The sequence below is a fragment of the Stenella coeruleoalba genome (genome assembly GCF_951394435.1).
Source record: "Stenella coeruleoalba genome assembly, chromosome: 15".
Lineage (NCBI taxonomy): Eukaryota > Metazoa > Chordata > Mammalia > Artiodactyla > Delphinidae > Stenella > Stenella coeruleoalba.
Genome location: NC_137161.1, coordinates 47345761 through 47369067, shown reverse-complemented (window position 1 = coordinate 47369067; position 23307 = coordinate 47345761). Strand labels below are relative to the sequence as shown.

At 44.0% G+C, this 23307-nt stretch overlaps 1 long non-coding RNA gene across 2 annotated transcripts in view; it reads left to right on the top strand.

Moving 5' to 3' along the window:
- LOC307198914 overlaps window positions 1-17125 on the top strand; it is a 32313-nt gene extending 15188 nt beyond the window's left edge. For both annotated transcript variants that reach the window (XR_013831713.1, XR_013831714.1), the window contains 3 exons: window positions 10722-10950; window positions 13213-13337; window positions 13753-17125. This is a non-coding gene — a long non-coding RNA (uncharacterized lncRNA). The remainder of the gene's footprint in view (window positions 1-10721; window positions 10951-13212; window positions 13338-13752) is intronic.
- The last annotated feature ends 6182 nt before the right edge of the window (window positions 17126-23307 follow it).

Sequence of the window (23307 nt, the reverse complement as noted above, 5' to 3'; positions counted from 1 at the left end):
CCTAAAGGTTTCAGGCGGGCTTCTGACAACCTGACTCTGAAAAGCAACTGCGCTCATAGAGCCCGTGACCTTCACCCTCAGACATTTTCCATCACTGCCTGGGATCGTCATAGCCTTCGGGGTGGGCGATGGCGGCAGGTGACATAGGAGGGATTAACTGCAGCAGATGCTACCGTCATTGCCTCACCCACAACCCCGAGGGGCTCTTCACCAATTTGCTGCATGCCCAGGGCACGTTCACGTCTGACAGCCAGCTCCCCCACTCTGTCAGGAGACAGCCCTCTGGCCGCTGGGATGGGCTCTGCTGCACCGGGAGACCTTGAAGTCCTTGGGAAATGTTCTATTTTGTAATCTACCAATAAGTGGGCAGATTGGACAGGAAGCCAACACAGTGAGACGGCAAGTTCACCCCAGGCCTCTGCCTCTCCCCGCTTTGTCTTTTAAGACCTTGAATCATAATTTATATTCATCGCAACCTGCAGATCTTGGGTTTTGACAATCGTATAATACGCCTGTGTAGCTCACACCCCCTTCAAGATAACGAACGTTTTCCTCACCATCAGTGTTTCTTTGCACCCTTCCCGATCAATTCCCACCTCTCCAAGACCACAGACAACCACTTTCTAATTTATATTAACATCATTTAACTTTGCCTGTTCTAAAACTTCACGTAACTGGAAGCATACATTATGTACTCTTTTTTCTTTTTTTTTTTGAGTTTTATTTTATTTTTTATACAGCAGGTTCTTATAGGTCATCCATTTTATACACATCAGTGTATACATGTCAATCCCAATCTCCCACCCCTCCCCCTCCCCCCCCGGCTGCTTTCCCCCCTTGGTGTCCATACATTTGTTCTCTACATCTGTGTCTCTATTTCTGCCTTGCAAACCTGTTCATCTGTACCATTTTTCTAGGTTTCACATATATGCATTAACCTACGATATTTGTTTTTCTCTTTCTGACTTACTTCACTCTGTATGACAGTCTCTAGATCCATCCACGTTTCTACAAATGACCCAGTTTCGTTCCTTTTTATGGCTGAGTAATATTCCATTGTATATATGAACCACATCTTCTTTATCCATTCGTCTGTCAATGGGCATTTAGGTTGCTTCCATGACCTGGGTGTTGTAAATAGTGCTGCAATGAACATTGGGGTGCATGTGCCTTTTTGAATTATGGTTTCCTCTGAGTATATGCCCAGTAGTGGGATTGCTGGGGCATATGGTAATTCTATTTTTAGTTTTTTAAGGAACCTCCATACTGTTCTCCATAGTGGCTGTATCAATGTACATTCCCATCAATAGTGCAAGAGGGTTCCTTTTTCTCCACACCCTCTCCAGCATTTGTTGTTTGTAGATTTTCTGATGATGCCCATTCTAACTGGTGTGAGGTGATACCTCACTGTAGTTTTGATTTTCATTTCTCTAATAATTAGTGATGTTGAGCAGCTTTTCACGTGCTTCTTGGCCATCTGTATGTCTTCTTCGGAGAAATGTCTATTTAGGTCTTCTGCCCATTTTTTGATCAGGTGGTTTGATTTTTTTAATATTGAGTTGTTTATATATCTTGGAGAATAATCCTTTGTCAGTTGATTCGTTTGCAAATATTTTCTCCCATTTCTGAGGGTTGCCTTTTCGTCTTGTTTGTAGTGTCCTTTGCTTCACAAAAGCTTTTAAGTTTCATTAGGTCCCATTTGTCTATTTTTGTTTTTATTTCCATTACTCTAGGAGGTGGATCAAAAAAGATCTTGCTGTGATTTATGTCAAAGAGTGTTCTTCCTATGTTTTCCTCTAAGAGTTTTATAGTGTCCGGTCTTACATTTAGGTCTTTAATCCATTTTGAGTTTATTTTTATGTACAGTGTTAGGGAGTGTTCTAATTTCATTCTTTTACATGTAGCTGTCCAGTGTTCCCAGCACCACTTATTGAAGAGACTGTCTTTTCTCCATTGTATATCCTTGCCTCGTTTGACCATAGGTGCATGGGTTTATCTCTGGGCTTTCTATCCTGTTCCATTGGTCTATATTTCTGTTTTTGTTAGAGTATCATATTGTCTTGATTACTGTAGCTTTGTAGTATAGTCTGAAGTCAGGGAGTCTGATTCCTCCAGCTCCGTTTTTCTTTCTCAAGATTGATTTTGGTATTCGGGGTCTTTTGTGTCTCCATACAAATTTTAAGATGGTTTGTTCTAGTTCTGTAAAATATGTCATTGGTAATTTGATAGGGATTGCATTGAATCTGTAGATTGCTTTGGGTAGTATAGTCATTTTCACAATATTGATTCTTCCAATCTAAGAATATGGTATATCTCTCCATCTGTTTGTGTCATCTTTGATTTCTTTCATCAGTGTCTTAAAGTTTCTGAGTAGAGGTCTTTTACCTCCTTAGGTAGATTTATTCCTAGGTATTTTATTCTTTTTGTTGCAATGGTGAATGGGATTGTTTCCTTAATTTCTCTTTCTGATTTTTCATCATTAGTATATAGGAATGCAAGAGATTTCTGTGCATTAATTTTGTATCCTGCAACTTTACCAAATTCATTGATTAGCTCTAGTAGCTTTCTGGTGGCATCTTTAGGATTCTCTATGTATAGTATCATGTCATCTGCAAACAGTGACAGTTTTACTTCTTTTCCAATTTGTATTCCTTTTATTTCTTTTTCTTCTCTGATTGCCATGGCTGGGACTTCCAAAACTATGTTGAATAGTAATGGTGAGAGTGGACATCCTTGTCTTGTTCCAGATCTTAGAGGAAATGCTTTCAGTTTTCACCATTGAGAATGATGTTTGCTGTGGGTTTGTCATGTATGGCCTTTATTATGTTGAAGTAGGTTCCCTCTGTGACCACTTTCTGGAGAGTTTTTATCATAAATGGGTGTTGAATTTTGTCAAAAGCTTTTTCTGCATCTATTGAGATGATCATATGGTTTTTATTCTTCAACTTGTTAGTATGGTGTATCACATTGATTGATATGCATATACTGAAGAATCCTTGCATCCCTGGGATAAATCCCACTTGATCATGGTGTATGATCCTTTTAATGCGTTGTTGGATTCTGTTTGCTAGTATTTTGTTGAGGAGTTTTGCATCTATATTCATCAGTGATATTGGTCTGTAATTTTCTTTTTTTTGTAGTATCTTTGTCTGGTTTTGGTATCAGGGTGATGGTGGCCTCATAGAATGAGTTTGGGAGTGTTCCTTCCTCTGCAATTTTTTGGAAGAGTTTGAGAAGGATGGGGGTTAGCTCTTCTGTAAATGTTTGATAGAATTCACCTGTGAAGCCATCTGGTCCTGAATTTTTGTTGGAAGATTTTTTTTTTTTTTTTTTTTTTTTTGCGTATGCAGGCCTCTCACTGTTGTGGCCTCTCCCGTTGCGGAGCACAGGCTCCAGACGCGCAGGCTCAGTGGCCATGGCTCACGGGCCCAGCTGCTCCGCTGCATGTGGGATCTTCCCGGATTGGGGCATGAACGCGTGTCCCCTGCATTGACAGGCGGACTCTCAACCACTGCACCACCAGGGAAGCCCTGTTGGAACATTTTTAATCACAGTTTCAATTTCATTACTTGTCATTGGTCTGTTCATATTTTCTATTTCTTCCTGGTTCAATCTTGGAAGGTTATGCCTTTTTAAGAATTTGTCAGTTTCTTCCAGGTTGTCCATGTTATTGGCATACAGTTGCTTGTAGTAGTCTCTTAGGATGCTTTGTATTTCTGTGGTGTCTGTCGTAACTTCTCTTTTTTCATTTCTAATTTTATTGAGTTGAGTCCTCTCCCTTTTTTTCTTGATGAGTCTGGCTAGTGGTTTATCAATTTTGTTTATCTTCTCAGAGTACCAGCTTTAGGTTTATTGATCTTTACTGTTTTCTTTGTTTCTATTTCATTTATTTCTGCTCTGATCTTTATGATTTCTTTCCTTCTGCTAACGTTGGGTTTTGTTTGTTCTTCTTTCTCTAGTTCCTTTAGGTGTAAGATTAGATTATTTATATGAGATTTTTCTTGTTTCTTGAGGTAGGCTTGTATTACTATATACTTCCCTCTTAGAACTGCTTTTGCTGAATCCCATAGGTTTTGGATCATCGTGTTTTTGTTGTCATTTGTCCCTAGGTATTTTTTGACTTCCTTTTTGATTTTTTCAGTGATCTCTTGGTTATTTAGTAACATATCATTTAGCCTCCATGTGTTTGTGTTTTTTACATTTTCTTCCCTGTAATCGATTTCTAATATCATACTGTTGTGGTCAGAAAAGATGCTTAATATGATTTCAATTTTCTTAAATTTACCAAGGCTTGATTTGTGACCTAAGATGTGATCTATCCTGGAGAATGTTCTATGTGCACTTGAGAAGAAAGTGTAATCTGCTGTTTCTGGATGGAATGTCCTATAAATATCAATTAAATCCACCTGGTCTATTGTGTCATTTAAAGCTGTGTTTCCTTATTAATTTTCTGTCTGGATGATCTGTCCATTGGTGTAAGTGAGGTGTTAAAGTCCCCTACTATTACTGTGTTACTGTCGATTTCCTTTGTTATAGCTGTTAGCAGTTGCCTTATGTATTGAGATGCTCCTATGTTGGGTGCATATATATTTATAATTGTTATATCTTCTTCTTGGATTGATCCCTTGATCATTATGTAGTGTCCTTCTTTGTCTCTTGTTGTCTTTATTTTAAAGTCTATTTTATCTTATATGTGTATTGCTACTCCAGCTTTCTTTTGATTTCCATTTGCATAGAATATCTTTTTCCATCCCCTCACTTTCAGTCTGTATCTGTCGCTATGTCTGAAGTGGGTCTCTTGTAGACAGCATATGTATTGGTCTTGTTTTTGTATCCATTCAGCGAGCCTGTGTCTTTTGGTTGGAGCATTTAATCCATTCACGTTTAAGGTAATTATCGATATGTATGTTCCTATTACCATTTTCTTAATTGTTATGAGCTTGTTTTTATAGGTCCTTTGCTTTTCTTGTGTTTCCCACTTAGAGAAGTTCCTTTAGCATTTGTTGTAGAGCTGGTTTGGTGGTGGTGAATTCTCTTAGCTTCTGCTTGTCTGTAAAGCTTTTGATTTCTCCATCGAATCTGAATGAGATCCTTGCCAGGTAGAGTAATCTTGGTTGTAGGTTCTTCCCCTTCATCATTTTAAGTATATTGTGTCACTCCCTTTTGGATTGTAGAGTTTCTGCTGAGAAAACAGCTGTTAACCTTATGGAAGTTCCTTTGTATGTTGTCATTTTTCCCTTGTTGCTTTTAAAATTTTTTCTTTGCCTTTAATTTTTGTCAATTTGATTACTATGTGACTTGGCGTGTTTCTTCTTGGGTTTATCCTTTCTGTGACTCCCTGTACTTCCTGGTCTTGGGTGGCTATTTCCTTTCCCATGTTAGGGAAGTTTTTGACCATAATATCTTCATGTATTTCTTTCTCTTCTCCTTCTGGGACTCCTATAATGTGAATGTTGGTGTGTTTAATGTTGTCCCAGAGGTCTCTTAGGCTGTCTTCATTTCTTTTCATTCTTTTTTCTTTATTCTGTTCCACGGCAGTGAATTCCACCATTCTGTCTTCCAGGTCACTTATCTGTTTTTCTGCCTCAGTTATTCTGCTATTAATTCCTTCTAGTGTATTTTTCATTTCAGTTATTGTACTGTTCACCTCTATTTGTTTGTTCTTCAATTCTTCTGGGTCTTTTTTAAACATTTTTTGCATCTTCTTGATCTTTGCCTCCATTCTTTTTCCAAGGTCCTGGACCATCTTCACTCTCATTATTCTGAATTCTTTTTCTGGAAGGCTGCTTATCTCCACTTCATTTAGTTGTTTTTCTGGGGTTTTGTCTTGTTCCTTCATCTGGTATATAGTCCTCTGCCTTTTCATTTTGTGTATCTTTCTGTGAATGTGGTTTTCCTTCCACAGGCTGCAGAATGGTAGTTCTTGCTTCTGCTGTCTGCCCTCAGGTGGATGAGGCTATCTAAGAGACTTGTGCAAGCTTCCTGATGGGAGGGACTGGTGGTGGGTAGAGCTGTCTGTTGCTCTGGTGGGCAGAGCTCCGTAAAACTTTAATCCACTTGTCTGTTAATGGGTGGGGCTGGGGTCCCTCCCTGTTGGTTGTTTGGCCTGAGGCAACCAGTACTGGAGCCTACCCAGCTCTTTGGTGAGGCTAATGGCTCCTTGTCCGCATGGTGAGCCACAGCCACCCCCTGCCTCTACAGGAGACCCTCCAACACTAGCAGGTAGGTCTGGTTCTGTCTCCTATGGGGGTCACTGCTCCTTCCCCTGGGTCCTGATGCACATACTACTTTGTGTGTGCCCTCCAAGAGTGGAGTCTCTGTTTCCCCCAGTCCTGTTGAAGTTCTGCAATCAAATACCACTAGCCTTCAAAGTCTGATTCTGTTGGAATTCCTCCTCCCGTTGCCGGACCTCCAGGTTGGGAAGCCTGACGTGGGGCTCAGAACCTTCAGTCCTGTGGGTGGACTTCTGTGGTATACGTGTTCTCCAGTTTGTGAGTCACCCACCCAGCAGCTATGGGATTTGATTTTATTGTGATTGCGCCTCTCCTACCATCTAATTGTGGCTTCTCCTGGGTATCTTTTTTGATGAGTTCCAGTGTCTTCCTGTCGATGATTGTTCAGCAGTTAGTTGTCATTATGTACTCTTTTGTCTGTCTTCTTTCCTTCAACATTATGTTTATAAGATCCATCCATCTCATTGTTTGTAGCAATAATTCTATCATTCTAGTTGCTGTGTCGTATTCCATTGTATGAATAGACTGCAGTTTGTTTATCTATTCTTTTGTTAATGGAAATTTGAGTTGTTTCCAGTATTGGGCTATTGGGCTAAAGCTACTATGAACATTCACACACAGGTCTTTCTATAGACCAATTATTTTCTTCCAGGTAGTTTTTCCTCTGTCCTGCTTCCCCTCATTGAAGTATCTACTCCATTATGTGCTTGGGGGTGTATTTTGATCATTCTAAAGCAGAGAAAGGGAGTTTTCTTGCCTTAATTTTAAAAGTGTGTGTCCTTACAAAGTAGCATCGTGAAACATCTGAGGTCTGGAGGAGACAGGACTTCCTCTGCACAGACCCTGGAAGATTTGCGCGGATGGGAGTGGTCAGGAGAGATGCAGGGAAAAGGAGACACGTAGGGGCCAGTGGACCCCAGAGGAGGCAGACAGGATTCGATGGGGCCACGGGGCCAGAAATGAGAAAAATGTGAGCAAAGGGCTATGCAACTGGTCCAGGGTCTTGGTTACAAACAGAAAGCTCAGTTAAATTAAGGAGTAGAGGAATTTATTGACTGATCAAATCAAGAGAAAAGCATGGAACCATGATCAGAAAATGGGAAGAAGCTAAAGGAATTTAGGAGGCTGGACTGTTAGCCAAGGTCGTGTCAAAGGAGTGGCCTGGTTGGGATGCGATGTGGATCCCGAATGCATGAGCTGACACCCTAGACCTTGACTGCATGAGCTGACACCCTAGAGCTTGAGTGCATGAGCTGACATGCTAGAGCTTGAGTGCATGAGCTGACACCCTAGACCTTGAATGCATGAGCTGACACCCTAGACCTTGATTGCATGAGCTGACACCCTAGAGCTTGAGCGCATGAGCTGACATGCTAGACCTTGACTGCATGAGCTGACACCCTAGAGCTTGAGCGCATGAGCTGACATGCTAGACCTTGAGTGCATGAGCTGACTCCACCACGGCTGCCACCTTGGAGACTGGAATGCACGAGCTGACGCCTTTGTCATCTGTGTGGCCCCTGGATGCAGATGCTGAGGCCACGGCCATCTCCAAGCCCTGAATACTGAGGCTGGACCCCCACTGCCAGGTTGCATCTTACAGCCACCCGGAGACCTGGGTGCTGGGCCTGGGCCCCACCACTGCCACCCTGGAGGCTAGAGCTTTCTCATCTGGAATTGCCACTGGCACTGCAATAACACTGAACACCCCCACCCTGGCTGCCGGAATGGCATCTAAATAATTCCTGCCTCCTTGAGTCACTGGCTCCAGACTTAAGGACCCGTTTTTCTGAGGTCATGCCCACACACCCCTCACTGGGGAGGGGGGGAGTACCTGGTCTTTTATCATCTCTCTAGTGGCAGACAAGTGCTGTCGCAATGGGGATTTCCAGACAGAACAAGGGGCGCAGATGCTGGTCAGAGCAAAGCACCCCAGCATTCAGCACAGTCTCCCCAAGGGCCTCCTTCAAGCACCGGGAGCCACTTGCTGGGACACCACACACCCTACTCCATCCAACAGGCACCGTCTGTGACCTGCAGCAGGGCTTTTGTCAGCTGTCCTTCGACGTCCAGAGAGGACCTTTCCTCAACAGCAGCCGGCTGGTCACCAAGTCCCGGCTAATTGGGACCAATGGCTGCTTGTGCTGGAGCCTTAGCTTGGTGCCCACGCACTGAGGCCACCCCCATGGACCCCCTTCCACCTGGGAATCAAGAGAAGCCAGTGGATCCCGGAGTCCTAATGGGGCACTGGTTACGGGAGGAAGGAGCTCTATCACGTGAACTGCAGAGGTTTCCCCAAACAGACTAGCTGCTTATTGTAGGAACTACAGGACATACAATGGCCTGCAATCCATGGATAGTTCTGCACTCTGCTCCACATACCTCAGCCATCGTATTATCACTTCTCACTTCAAGATAGTGCAGTCTGTATCTGCATCATTTAAGGGCAGGCAATATACATGGGACCACTCTGACCTCCCCTGCAAAACTAGAGAGGCACGTTCCCCAAATGATCCTCGGGTGTGAGCATTCACTAGAAGGACTCACAGAACTCACAGAAGGCCGTTATACTCATGGTTATGGTCTATTTCAGGCAAAGGGTTAAATTCAGCCAAGGGAAGAAGGTCCAGGGTCCAGGAAAGTTCTGAACATGGCGCTGCCAGTTGCCCCCTCCCTATGGAGTCATGGACAGCCTCCCTTTCCTGGTACTGACATGTGACAACATGCGCGGAGTGCATGGGAAGCTTGCCTGGGCCTCGGAGTCCAGGGGCTTTACTGGGCTCCACAGTCTGCTGCCCATGTGGCTGAGCTCAGTCTCAAGCCCTTTGCCTCGGGAGGCTGAATTGCTGCCACATGACCCAAAGCCCCTCACAATCACATTATTAGACTTTCTGGTGTGGCCAGTCCCACCCTAAATGAAGACCCTCCTTTCAGGCATGACATTCCAAGTGTAGAGAGGTTACCTCTTAGAAGCAGAGGACGAAAGCCAGATCTCTCTTAGGGCAGGGTTAAATGCTTTACTACACAGTATCTCTAAATAAACGCAACTTAAAAAAAATAACCACTATACAATTATCACACCTCAAAAATGTGCAATAATTCCTTAATGTCATTACATAGCTAGTCATTGATCAAATTTCCACTTATTTTACATATCATAATTTTTTAACAGTTTTTCATTTGTTTGTTTGAATTAGGATCCAAGTAAGGGCTACGTGCTGGTTGACAACTATTTAAATTCTCTTATTTTGTAGGTACCCTCTCCATACTTTTTCCTTGCAATTTATTTGTTGAAGAAATTGATCTTTTATCCTGTAGAACCGACCACAGTCTGGATTTCACTAACTGTCTCCCCGTGGTGTGTGTTAACATGTTCCACTGTCCCCTGTATTTCTTGTAAATTGGCTTCTGGGTCCAGAGGCTCACCAGATTCCTGTACTTCATACATGGTGGTGTGCTCTCCCTTGGGGGCCCCTGTTTTTGTGATGCTGGCAGCCATCAGTGGTCATTGCTTACATCCAAGCAAGCACACTCACCAGGATGGGCACTCTTTCACACCCAGAAACAACAAGATCTAGTCTCATCCAAAGAAAGGACCACCTCCCTCCTTACCAATATCCCCAGAGTCACTGGGCTAAGGCTCGTTTGGCCCCCCGGCTTACATTGTACACAAGTCCGATGGACAGCCACAGTGGTCCTCTCTTATCCACGTGGGATCTGCAGTCCCAACCTCGGTGAGCTTCTTTCCACCTGGCAGAAAGAGAAGTGTTCTGCCGATAGCATCATACTGCTGTTTTACACCTGCAAAATCTAAGACCGAGAGAGGTTTAATGACATGTCCAAGGTCACACAGCTGATAAACAGCAAAGCCAGAATTTAAACTCAGGTCTGTGTCTTCCCAAAGTCCACACTCTTCCCCCTGTCCCCTTGCATCTTAGGTAATAAGCTATGGGCACCTGTAGTTAAGAAGGAAAAAGGGATGCAAGTCCAGTCTTTGACTTAGTTTTTTTTTTATTATTATAATTAAAATAAAAGGTAGGCCCAGGGCACAAGTGGCCTTTGTGAAATAAAATACAAACGAATGAACCTGGAGCTGCAGGGGGATGCTTCTCAAGATGAATGAGCAACGTGAGGGCACCCATGCAGAGCAGTGACTCATGAGTGCCTACAGGCACAGGAAGTGATTAGGAGGAAAAGGCAGGGAGATTATTCAGCTCTACTCTTGTGAAAAATATCTTGCTGAAATGTGTAGCCTGGGCAAATGGAACATGGATCAAACAGAGAAAGCTGGAAGTTCAGAATCACTGCGGGGCGGCAATCCTTTTCCGTGCCACCAAGTACAAAACAGAACAAAGCAAAAAGGTGCAGGTGATCATCCGACTGATTTAACTGCATTCACAGAATGCTAATTTTTCAAAACTTTGGAAGCTCTGGGCTTTAGAAACACCTGGAAATTGTACTTAAACTTTGAAATATACTTTTCTGCAGGCTCTTGGTTACTGGTCCCCCAATGTGGGGATTAGCCATCATGCTGGGAACACTGACTCCCTGCGTACCACCAGGCTTTGTGCCAATGTTCTGAGGGTGGGCAAAGCAGGAGCTCCCTGAGGAGGTGTGAGCAGATGAAGACAGTCCAGCAGGGGGATGGCAGACCGCCTGGATCAGCTGCACACTCACAGATCCCTGCACGGGCGAGGGGTCGCTGAATATGTTGGAGGTAAGTGTGAGTTTGTGGGGCATGCTAAGAAATGTTATATTTATCAGAACAGAAACATTGAGGGAAATAAATCATTCTTTCCATAGTAAAATAATCAGGATCTTTGGTTCAAGCTTCAGTGTCATTGATAGGCTTGTGGGAGAGTAATGTTTTGAAAGTAAGAAAAACCAGTAAGATTTTTATTTCTGTTCCCTGTATATTACACAGCAACAATTTTGCAAAAATAGCCAAGTGAGGGGGAGGTGGAGACCCCCCTTGGGAAGGAGGCTTTGACATCCTGGCTGATGGGAAGTAGAAATGAGAGCCCCCAGGGAATTGTGGGAAGGAGAAGGGATGGTGATGGGGAAGATGGCGAGATGCACGTCCTGACTCTTCCGCCTTAGACTGGGGGAGACTTAGAAGCAGAGAACATTGGCCATGTTTCCCACATGGAGTGAGAGCTCCTCTGATCAGGCCAAGAGGGAGAAGAGAATTCAAGTTAGCACTTCCCTGAGCCCTTGATACCCAGGCGCCACGTAAGGATCCAGGGAGACCCCTGGGCTCTGAGGGTGGGCAATAGTGGTGAAGCCTTGGGAAACTGACAGAGGAGTTGCTGTGTTGGGGCAAAGTGACTCGTAGCCAAGAGCTGCAGGGAAAGTCACCCAGGCTGGGGACTGAATGTGAGTCCCAAACAGATTTTAGCAACAGAGAGGGCTGGGTTGGGAGGCTAAGTCAAGAGAGGAGATCCCAGGCTCTGACGGGGCCCAGAGCTGGACCACGCACTCACCAGCCACAATTCCAGCCTCCACTGCAAAGAGTGGACTAGGGGCCTCTCCAAGGAGGCAGAGGAGCCACAGCTGGACCTGGACCTGTGCACATGGACGTGAGCTCCCTCCCTCCATCAGCAAGAAGCCCCCTCCTCAAACACCACATAACACCTGAGAAGGAACAGAGATTTAGAAGGCTAGCCATTAATTCAAAACATGCCGAGTTAAGGGGATTCTTCAGTATTTTGGTTCAAGTTAGAAATGACCAGCTTAGACCTGGTAGGATGAGTGTTGGGATCCTGTGGACGAGCTGCTTTCTTTGAATGTGAATTTGTAGACTTGATACATGGGAAAGCAGGGGTGAGATACACGTGTCCTGACCTCGGCTCTCTAGGTTGAATTCTTGGATAGGTTGAGGGCAAAACTGAAAGCTGAGGGCATTTGACTCGTCCCTTTAGAATCGTGGAAGGAGCTGCTTCACAGGGCCCTCTGGACCCACACAGAGAAAATTCAGAGGCTTTGATCAGACAGCGAGCTTGAGTTTAGCTTCCAGGCTCTCCTTGTCTTCCCTGCAGCAAGGAAGTGATGCGTTAAGTTCTACACTGCATGGAGGGATGTGGAAAGGATTCGATGGTGCTGCAGCCAGCTTACCATGGGGGACATGGTGATTGGAGTAAAATAACTGATTGGTCTCCTTAGCTGAGGACCAGTCTCACGAGGGCCATCTGTCACTCCGTCCACATCCCATTGGCCAGAACTAGTCATAGGACCAGACCCAGATGCAAGGGAGGCTGGGACATGCAGTCTTCTGTGTGCCCGCGAGGTAAAGGAAATGCTTAGTGAACACAGCACCGTTTTGGCTGCAGGACAGACCACAGGTGCACATGCCGTGCCAGCAAGAGCTGAGACGGCCAAGGTTAAGTGTGGAAGCTTGCTGAACCCTGACGGATTCACAGCTGGAGACCTCAGAAGGGATACTACCAGGGACACTGTCCCCTCCCCACCCCCGCCAGCGTGGGGACTCCATGAACAACTGCACAGGGACTCCCCCCACCGCAGTGTTCCCAAGAGAAGATACGTACTTCCTCATTCCCAGGTGCCATCTCAGGGAATGGAAGGAGGAGAGGCAGAATTTGAAAGACCCGAGCATTTACCTGAAGGAGACTATTATGAACTGAAGGAGACGGCTAAAGCCCAAAGACAGAATTATTGTTCATTGTCAAGGCTGGTTCCCGGTTACCCTGAGGGGTGCGGGCAGGGAGGCTCCCTAGGGAGATTCATTCTCCTATTGTTAATAAGGAAGCCACACTTTCTTTCCCCACCTGAGTATGGAGCGTGTTCATGTGTGGCCTTGCACAATGTTTTATTTAGCTGAGCTCAAGATCCACACCAAGAAATGAGTTTTGCATGTTCTCTTTTTTTGATATTAATGATTTTTTTGATGTGGACGATTTTTAAAGTCTTTGTTGAATTTGTTACAATATTGCTTCTGTTTTATGTTTTGGCTCTTTGGCAGCGAGGTGTGGGGGATCTTAGCTCTGCGACCAGGGATCGAACCTGCACCACCCTCATTGAAAGGCGAAGTCCCAACCACTGGACCACCAGGGAAGTCCCCTTGTCTGTCTTCTTGACTGGCCTAAGGTATGTGCCCACTGGGTTGCTCTCCTTTAAGACTCTTCCTGGAACTCTGATGTGGGACTTCTGGGGACAGGACCCCCCTTGACCTGAGCTTTACAAGAATCATAGCTTGAGGTCTGTCTGGAAGCAGGAGTGTGGGCAAGATGTCTTCTAGTTTAATCGGTCTATGGTGGGTAACACAGGGTGCCTTTTTAAAAATGTGACCATCAATATTAGTTTAGCTACTGTAAGCTGAAAAGTCAGCTTGCCAGTAACAAAGAGGTAGTGTTTATGGCCAGAGTGAAGCATTAGGGACTTGTGGTGACTGTGGCAAAAAGACCCCATGTCCTGTCCAACAATATTCAGATTCATTAAAAAAAAAAAGCACAAACCACTAGGGGGTAACTAATGGATGTTCCCCCCGCCTTACTCTCATCAGCTGTCAGCCCTAAGGGGCCAGTTCACCTTCCCCTGATGGGGACGCCGTCTCACCTGCTCAGCACATGGGCACCAGCAACCACATGGCCCAGAGGGGGATGACATTTGTCTTCTCATCCCAGCGTAAGTCCTGTCTTCCCAGGTGATGTGCTCCATCCAGTGTAGACCTCTTTCCAGTGGTTTAGAGTGTGAACAACCTGCAGAGAAACACTTGCAGGAGTGTGAGTTTGCTGCGTGCCTCTCATGACATCATTGTTACAGAACACGGCAGGCCAGCATCCAGACACACTGTTATCCAGGCTTTGGGATACCAGGGGATGGATGGACCCCCCGAAACATGTTGGGTTCTCCTAGCCCAGTTCAGTTAGTCGTCAGTGTTCATCTAGTATGAAGTAAACACAGTTTTCCTTGCTCACATTAACTCCTCCTGACCTGTTCATAGAAAACGACACCTACCTTCAGAAGCACAGCAATGATATGGGCAGTTGAGATCCATACTGGGAACATGTTCGTTTCTCCCCATTAAGTACAAATCCTACAGGCACAGCTCTGCTAGAACACAACTTCACATTCCCCCAAAGAATACTTAACCTCTCACTCCCAACATCAGCATTAGGTTAACAGTGAACCCCCCCCCCCCCCCCCGAGAACACTGCGTGGGCACTTGATTTATTCAAGCCCAATTTAAAGGGCCATGGTGTTGAGTTCCCCCTGAGAGTAAAAATCACATTCTAATACTTCTAGGTCAGAGAGTGACAGAGACTTTTAAATCAGTTTTTTTTAGGATTATGGGGAGAATAAAAGTGTTTTTTCCAAGACTGGCTACAGTTTGAGCCACTTAGCTTAGGATAAAGGCAGAATTTCTTGTAAGGGAGAGCCATTCTGTAATTTAGTTAAATAATTATAATGAGTGTATATATGGAGTTAAATAAGGTCCCCCAAATTCATGTCTACCTGGAACCTCAGAATGTGACTTTAATTGGAAATAGGGTTTTGCAGATGTAACTAGCTAAAGTGAGGTCCTACTGGATTAGGGTGCATCCTAATCCAATGACTGGAGTCTTTATAAGAAAAGAAAACACAGACACACAGGGAAAATGCCATGTGACAATGGGGCAGGGATGTGTCTACAAACTAAAGAATGCCAAGAATTGCTGGTAACCCAGAAGCTGGAACGGGCAAGGAGGGGTCCTCCCCTAGAGCTGGGAGGGAGTATAGCCCTGCCCACACCTGAGTTCAGACTTCTACCCTCCAGAGCTGTGAGAGAATATATTTTTGTTGTTTTAAGCCACCCAGTTCATGATAATTATTTTCAGCAACCCTAGGAAACTAATACTGTGTATTTGATTTTGAAAGGTGATGTCCCTTTGAGAATAGTTGAAAGTTTAAAAGAAGTTTGAAAGGTATTTTTTTAAGTTTTTTTTTTTAAGTTTAAAGTAAAAAAAAAAATTAGAGCTCTGTATAATAAAGAATAGAAATTTTGAAGCTTTCATTGGCAGGTGCTTCGATGAGGAAGGTGGGACAGAATTCAGGCATAGAATGTGGCAGGAAAGGTGACCACAGGAAGATCAATACCAGGAGAAAATCTTAGGGTTCACTTTGTCCTGGAACACCCCATGACATTAGGACACCATTACAAGAGTTTTGAAAATTATGGTATCTTTTACCAATGATCAGAAACAAGTATATGCTATAGAAAAGTCACCAGCAAACCAGAGCTGGTAACTCTCAGTATTTGGGGAACATGCACTATAACCATGTCTGGGGGGAAAACGTCTGGCCAGACAACTTCCTGTTTGGCTGAGTATGTTCTCTGTGGGAGAGAAGCAGCTATACAGGTGCCCTGGAAATACAAGGCATGACTTTCTCATCTCTCTTTCTGTGCACTTCTAAGATGTTGCTCCAGAATCTGTGCCCCAACTCCAAACAGACCCCCTTGGACCCTGTGGTAGGCAGAGCAGTGGCTCCCCAAAGACGTCCTAGTGCCTGGAAACTGTGGGTATCGCCTTCAAAGGCAGAAGGAATTTTGTAGATGTGATTAGGGTTGAGGACTTTGGCATGGGGGGGGTAATTTCCTGGATCACCCAGGTGGGTCCAGTCTAGTCACATGAGCACTTCAAAGCAGGGCACCTTTCCAGCTGTGGTCAGAGAGATGTGACATTGCTGGCTTTGAGGCTGGGGTGGAGAGCCATGAGCCAGGGAATGGAAGAGCCTCCAGAATCCAGAAAAAGAAAAAAAAAAAGCATTCTCCTTATATTAGTCTGCTCAGGCTGCCCTAACAAAATAGCCTAGTGGCTTAAACAACAGAAATTTATTTCTCACAGTTGTGGAAGCTGGAAGTCAAGACCAAGTCCTCTTCCTGGCTTGTAGGGGGTGCCTTTTCTTGGTATGTGCACACAGTGTGAGAGATCTCTCTCTCTTCCTCTTCTTACAAGGCCACTAATCCTATTGGATTAGGACCCCACCCTTATGACTTCATTTAACCTTAATTACCTCCTAGAAGCTCTAGCTCCAAGTATAGTCACATCGGAGGTTAGGGCTTCAACGTATAAATTTGTGGTGAACATAATTCAACTCTCCCCTTACTCTCCCCTTAGAGTCTCCAGAGAGGAATGCAGTGCTACTGATGCCTAGATTTTAGCCCAGTGAGATCCATGTTAGGTTTCTGACCCACAGAACTATAATATAGTAAAACTGTGTTGTTTAGCCACTAAGTTTATGGTCATTCGTTATAGCAACAGAAAACCAGTACAGACCCCCTAACCCTCTCTTTGGCATCCTTCCATCTTTCATGGACTAGGTTTGCGATGCAGACTAAATGGCCATGTGCCCAGCAGTATGCTACACACAGCATCTCTTGTCCTTCAGCACCTATGGGGCCCTATGAGTGTACCTACAGACAAGTACTGTGGGCCCCTAGAGGGTAGGGATTGTGTTGGTCATGCCTCTGCTGGCCTAGTCCAGTGCCTAAAACATAGTAGATGTTCAATAGGGATTTGTCAAATTAAAAAAAAAAAAAAGGAAGAACATTGATGTTTAGAAAGGTTACATAACTTTCTCAGGATCATGGGATCTGATCTGTCCATCCAAATGAAAGTCATACATTTCCCATCACAAGGTGTAAACCCCCAAATTATAGTCCTTGAATACAAAAGCCAGAGAACATATATTTATTCAATTCTCCCGTCACAGGTTCTTTTGATGCATTTTTTTCATTTGGGTCTTAGGAGGCAGACATTAATTGTATTCATTGGATGGGTGAGAAAATCAAAACTCAGAGAGGTTAAGAAATGTTCTCCAAGTTTTAAGAGTCATAGTTGTGGCAGAAACGATTTCAAAACCCAAGTCTGTTAGGTTTTTGCCAAGTCAATGTTTTTCCCACTGCCTCACACTGTGCATGTAGTATTTATTTTCATTTGCACATGTTCATGAGTTGCCCTATGAAAGCAGAATCTTTGAACGTTCTCTTTGAATGTTCTAACTGTTCACTGTGACCGTGATCTTTCGAAGGCAGGAAGCATGTCTACTCCTTTCCTTTCATTCCGAGTGGCAGCTCATTTCAAGTGGCACATCACATACACACCCGGCAGTAGACTTCCTGAGTTTAACACAGATCTCAGAGGTATGCTTATACTAATTAGAGCTGCTTCAAAACTTTAGAACAGCTGGAAGTATTTTGTTCTAAAGAGCCACTCAGTCAAGACATTTTTGGGATGCTTGTCATACAAGACACACCATATGGAGGATAGAACCAAATCCACCTGGAGGCAGTACGCCCTGGTTGTTGATGCCTGGGTTCTGAAGTCGGACATGTCTGGCTTTGGATCCCTGGACCACATCACTCGCTAGCTGTGGGACTTTGGCAAGTTATCCCAGCCCTCTGAACCTCAGTTCCCCATCTCTAACACTAGTTCTTTTTTTTTTTTTTTTAACATCTTTATTGGGGTATAATTGCTTTACAATGGTGTGTTAGTTTCTGCTTTATAACAAAGTGAGTCAGTTATACATATACATATGTTCCCATATCTCTTCCCTCTTGCATCTCCCTCCCTCCCACCCTCCCTTTCCCACCCCTCCAGGTGGTCACAAAGCACCGAGCTGATATCCCTGTACTATGTGGCTGCTTCCCACTAGCTATCTACCTTACGTTTGGTAGTGTATATATGTCCATGCCTCTCTCTTGCTTTGTCACAGCTAACACTAGTTCTTATTTCCCAGGTTTTGTTTGGTTTCACTTTATTTTGATTTGTTTTTGTTTTTTGGGGGTGTAAGGATTAAGAGAAATAAATGAGATGCTATTAGCATGGATCCTGGGACATAGAAAACACTTATTAAATGTTAGCTATTTGGGGCTTCCCTGGTGGCGCAGTGGTTGAGAGTCCGCCTGCCGATGCAGGGGATACGGGTTCGTGCCCCGGTCTGGGAAGATCCCACATGCCGCGGAGCAGCTGGGCCCGTGAGCCATGGCCACTTAGCCTGCGCATCCGGAGCCTGTGCTCCGCAACAGGAGAGGCCACAACAGTGAGAGGCCCGCATACCGCAAAAAAAAAAAAAAAAAAAGTTAGCTATTAGTAGTAGTAGTACAAAATGTAATATATGTAAAGTACTCATTAATAAGATGTCTGGCATATACTGAGCACTGAAAACTATTATATGGTATTATTAATAAGATGTGGTCACTGCCATTATGAAACATCAATCCAGATAAGATACAAGACTGACACGCAGAGATTTTAAAAGCCTCAGAGTGAGACTTCCACTTTCTGGTCTAGCATGTAAGGAGCTTGGCAGCCATCCCTCCTGTCTTCACAGCAAGGAAAAAGCTGAACTAGCTGAAAATCAACCACTCTTCTTAGATCCAGGTCACAGGGCAAACCACTCTCCCCCAAAACTGAAGGGACTGCCAGACACAGAGAATCACAACTTACTGGGCAGAATCCCAGGAGCAGAAAACTCCACAGGAACCAGTACTGAAGTAGGAAAACCGGAACTGTAATTGACAAATTTCTGTGGGGCTCAGTGTGGGCAGGTCTGAGAGTTAAAAACTCTGGGTCTTTGGCAGGGGTCCTCAGACTTGAGTGAGTTTTGCTTCCAGGAGCCCTACCAGATTCTCACTATGAAGATCAGAGAAAAATACCCTCATGCTTTTGGTGTGGGTGAAGAACAAAATACACATTCTTCTCAAGCTCACATGGAACATCCACCAAAGTAGACCACATTCTGGAACATAAACACACCTCAACAAATCTAAAAGAATAAAAATCATACAAAGTATGCTTTCAGACCGTAATGAAATTAAACTGGAATTCAATAACAGACATAGCTGGAACAGAGTACTTGGAAAACCCCAAAAACTTGGAGGTTAAACACCATACTTCTAAATAACTCATTAGTCAAAGAAGAAATCTCAAGAGAAATTTTAAAATATTTTGAAATAAATGAAAAAGAGATTGTAACTTATCAAAACTTATGGGGTGTAGTGAAAGCAGTGCTTACAGGGAAATTTAAAGCATTGAATGCTTGTAATAGAAAAGAAGAATCCAAAATCTCTAATTTAATCTTTTACCTTAGGAAACTAGAAAAGAAGACCAAATTAAATCCAAAATAAACAAAAGAAAAGAAATAATAAAAATTAGAAGAGAAATCAATGAAGTTGAAAATAGGAATTCAACAGAGGAAGTCAACAAAACCCAACATTGGTTCTTTGCAGAGATCCATAAAATTGATAAACCTTTAGCTGGGTTTACTAAGAAGAAAAAATAAAAATTGCTAATATCAGAAATGAAAGAGGAGCTATTACTAATCCTATGGAAATTAAAAAGATAATAAAGGAATATTATAAATAACTCTATACTGGCACATTTGATAAACTAGATGAAATAGACCAATTTCTTGAGTTTATTTCATGAGTCTACAAATAAGTCAACCACATCTATCATATCTATCAGTCTACCACAACTCACACAAAGAACAAGAGATAATCTGAAAAGGCCTGCTAAAAAAATTGAATCAATAGTTAATAGTGTTCCAAAACAGAAAACACCAGGCCCATATGGCCTTGCTGATGAATTCTACCAAATAATTAAGGAAAAAATTGCACCAATTTCCTACAATTTCTTAAAGGAAGTAGAAGCAGAGTGCATACTTTCTAACTGACTCTATGAGGCTAGCATTACCCTAATACCAAAATCACACAGGACATTACAAGAATGAAAAACTATAGACCAATATCTCTTGTGAACATAGATGCAAAAATCCTCAATAAAATATTAGCAAATTGAATCCAATACATAAAAAAGAATTACAATTCTTTTGTACAGTTCTTTTGTACAATTCTTTCACCATGACCAGTGAGATTTATTCCAAATATGCAAGGCTGGTTCAGCATCTGAAAATTGATTAAATCAATTCACCACATTGACAAGCTAAAGAAAAAAATCTGATCATGTTAAATGTAGAAAAAGCATTTGACATGGGTATATCCAGTACCCATGATAAAAATGCCTAGAAAACTAGGAATAGAGGAAAACTTCCTCAATTTGAAAAAGAATATTTAAAAAAACAGCTAGGGAATTTCCTGGTGGTCCAGTGGTTAGGACTCTGAGCTTTCACTACTGAGCGCCTAGGTTCTATCTGTGGTTGGGGAACTAAGATCCCACAAGCCCCACAGTGTGCCCCCCACCAAAAAAACCCAACAAAAATCAACCAACCAACCAACCAAAACAGCTAAAATCATACTTGATAGTGAAAAACTGGATATTTTCCTGCTAAGATCAGGAGCAAGTCAAGGGTATCTACTCTTGGTTTTTGTTTTGTTTTGTTTTGTTTTTGCGGTACGCGGATCTCTCACTGCTGTGGCCTCTCCCGTTGCGGAGCACAGGCTCCGGACACGCAGGCCCAGCGGCCATGGCTCACGGGCCCAGCCCCTCCGCGGCATGCGGGATCCTCCCGGACCGGGGCACGAACCCATGTCCCCTGCATCGGCAGGCGGACTCTCAACCACTGCGCCACCAGGGAAGCCCAAGTACTATATATCCTTTTGATTTGATGCTACTAATCTATATTGGTGTTAATTATAAGAAATAGAGTCTACATGGTTAATGAGTGCCTTGCATATTTTTATAGGATCAATCGTAACCCCCCCACCCCAATTCATGTGTTGAAGTCCTAAGTCTCAGTGCCTTAGGATGTGACCTTATTTGGAAATAGGGTAGTTGCAGGTGTAATTAGTTAAAGTAATATGAGGTCATTAGGTGTGCCCTAATCCAATATGACTAGTGTCCTTATAAGAAAGGGAAATCTGGACACAGAGACACACACGCAGAATGCCACTTAAAGATGGAGACTGAGATTGGGGTTATCCATCCACAAGGCCAGGAACACCAAAGATTGCCAGCAAACTACCTGAAGCCAGGAAAGAGGCACAGGACAGAGTCTTCCTCATAGTCATAAGAAGGAAGCAACCCTGCCAATACCTCGATTTCGAACTTCAAGCCTCCAGAACTGTGACACAACGTACCTCCGTTGTTTAAGACCCCCAGCATGTGGTGCTTAGGTACTGCAGCCCCAGCAAACTAATCCTGTGAGTCCATCAGCATTGGCTCTTCCACAGGGATGGCTAAGGGTGGTCCCCAGGATAGACTAGCACGTGAATGCAGCTGGCCCTCAGTAGCTACAGATGTGGAACCTGCAGAAACAGAGGGCTGATGGTATGATGCCATTTTATGGAAGGGACTTGAGCGTCTGTGGATTTTGGTATCCATGGGGCTGGGTGGGTCCTGGAACCAATCCCCTGTGGATACAGAGGGATGAATGCACTGACCCCCTGCCCCCAGTCACAAGTGCTCACAACGATGACTTTTCATGACCTGTTCACCTTGAGCTTACCTTAAAAACACCCGTGATGGTACTTAATAGTGCATTACTGCTGCTCACCACTAGGAAGGAATGGCTCAGGTGTGCCAAGAAAAGCGTCACTCACCTGTAAAGTTTGTGTTGTTTTAGAGATGCCAATGGGGGCCCGCCATCCAGTCATGCTTGACGTGGAGCCTGTCCAAGAAATTGGCTGAGAGGTTACCAGATTCCTTGGGGGGGGGTTATTGCCCACTCTGTTTGATTTTGATGTAATAGTCAAAGTAGTCCTTTTCCATCTTCTTACATAAATACATGGCAAAAGAATTCTTTGCGCTAGAGAGGGACTTCCAGCAGCCATCAGAGAGTGAAAGGCTTGTGTTTCCTATCACAGCAGAATAGAGCCCTCAACATCCCCCTGGGGTGGAAGAAGTATCCTGCTTTCACGCCTTGTGATAAGGGCTGACCCAGCCATGTTCCTGGCTGTATATGCTGTGGTCTGGGGTGTGCCCACCCACAGTGCTGCTTCCTCAGTCCCTTCCATGCAATGGGCATTTTGGGTTACTTTTCAGGGGGTGGGCCTTTATCCAGTATGACTGGAGTCCTTATAAGAAGAGGAAATTAGGGCAAGGACATGCACAGAGGGAAGACCATGTAAAGACACAGGGAGGAGAAATGACCATCTGCAGGCCAAGGTAAAAAGATTAACTTCTGTTGTTTAAGTCAGCCAGTCTGCGGTACTTTGTTCCGGTAGCCCTAGCAAACAAATACAGTGCAAATCAATCAGCAGCTCCGAGGCCTGGGTTTTGACTGGTCCTTGTCAATTGAGGCATTGGAATTCCTGTGAAAACAGTGGCTGGTTTACTTGTGAGAGCAATAGATTGAGTATTTAACCTCAATCTTCACCTATATTTACACCCTCATCATGGCTTCATCCTGAGCAGTGTGTACTTTCCTGCCCCTTGATTTTGGCCTTGGCCATGGTACTTGCTTTGACTGGCAACATGTGGGCAGAATGGACAAGTGCCAGTTTCACACATAGACCATAAGAAGCTTTCTGTTTCCATTTCTCTTCTTGCACCCCTGCCATTTCTATGACAATAACATGACTCAGCCTCAGAGCCTATGAGAGCAAGGGAGGTAGAACAGAGCCTTCCTGGCTTAAAGTAGAGCCATCTGGTCAACCCAGCCTACATCAGCACACCCCCACCAACCTGCAGACGCAGGAGTGAGCCCAGATGACATTAGCAGATCTTCTTTCAGATGACTGCCAGCCACATGAGTAACACTCGTTGTTAAATGGCACCAAGACGGTGTGGTTATTACACAGCATTTCATGGCAATAGCTAACGTATACGATGAACACGTGACCTGGGATTGTTCAATCAAGGTAGAAACCAAAGATATTTTTTTCAGCATTGGGAAGAGTTGTTCTTTCTCAGAGGGAGCACATAGCCTGGAAATCTTTGACAGCCACCTTGTACCCAGCTTGCAGATGATACTGAGGAGCTAGAACAGAAGAATGAAAGGAATCTGTGTTCTTATCAGCGTTGTTGAGCCACGAGATCAAATGAAACATAAGTCTTGAACTACCTCTAAAATACCCAGTTACACGAGCAAAGAAATTCCCTTGTTGTTTAAGCCCAGGTGGTTTAGATTTTCCATTACTTCAAAAATATAGACTCAGAACTTCTGGTTTCAGCTC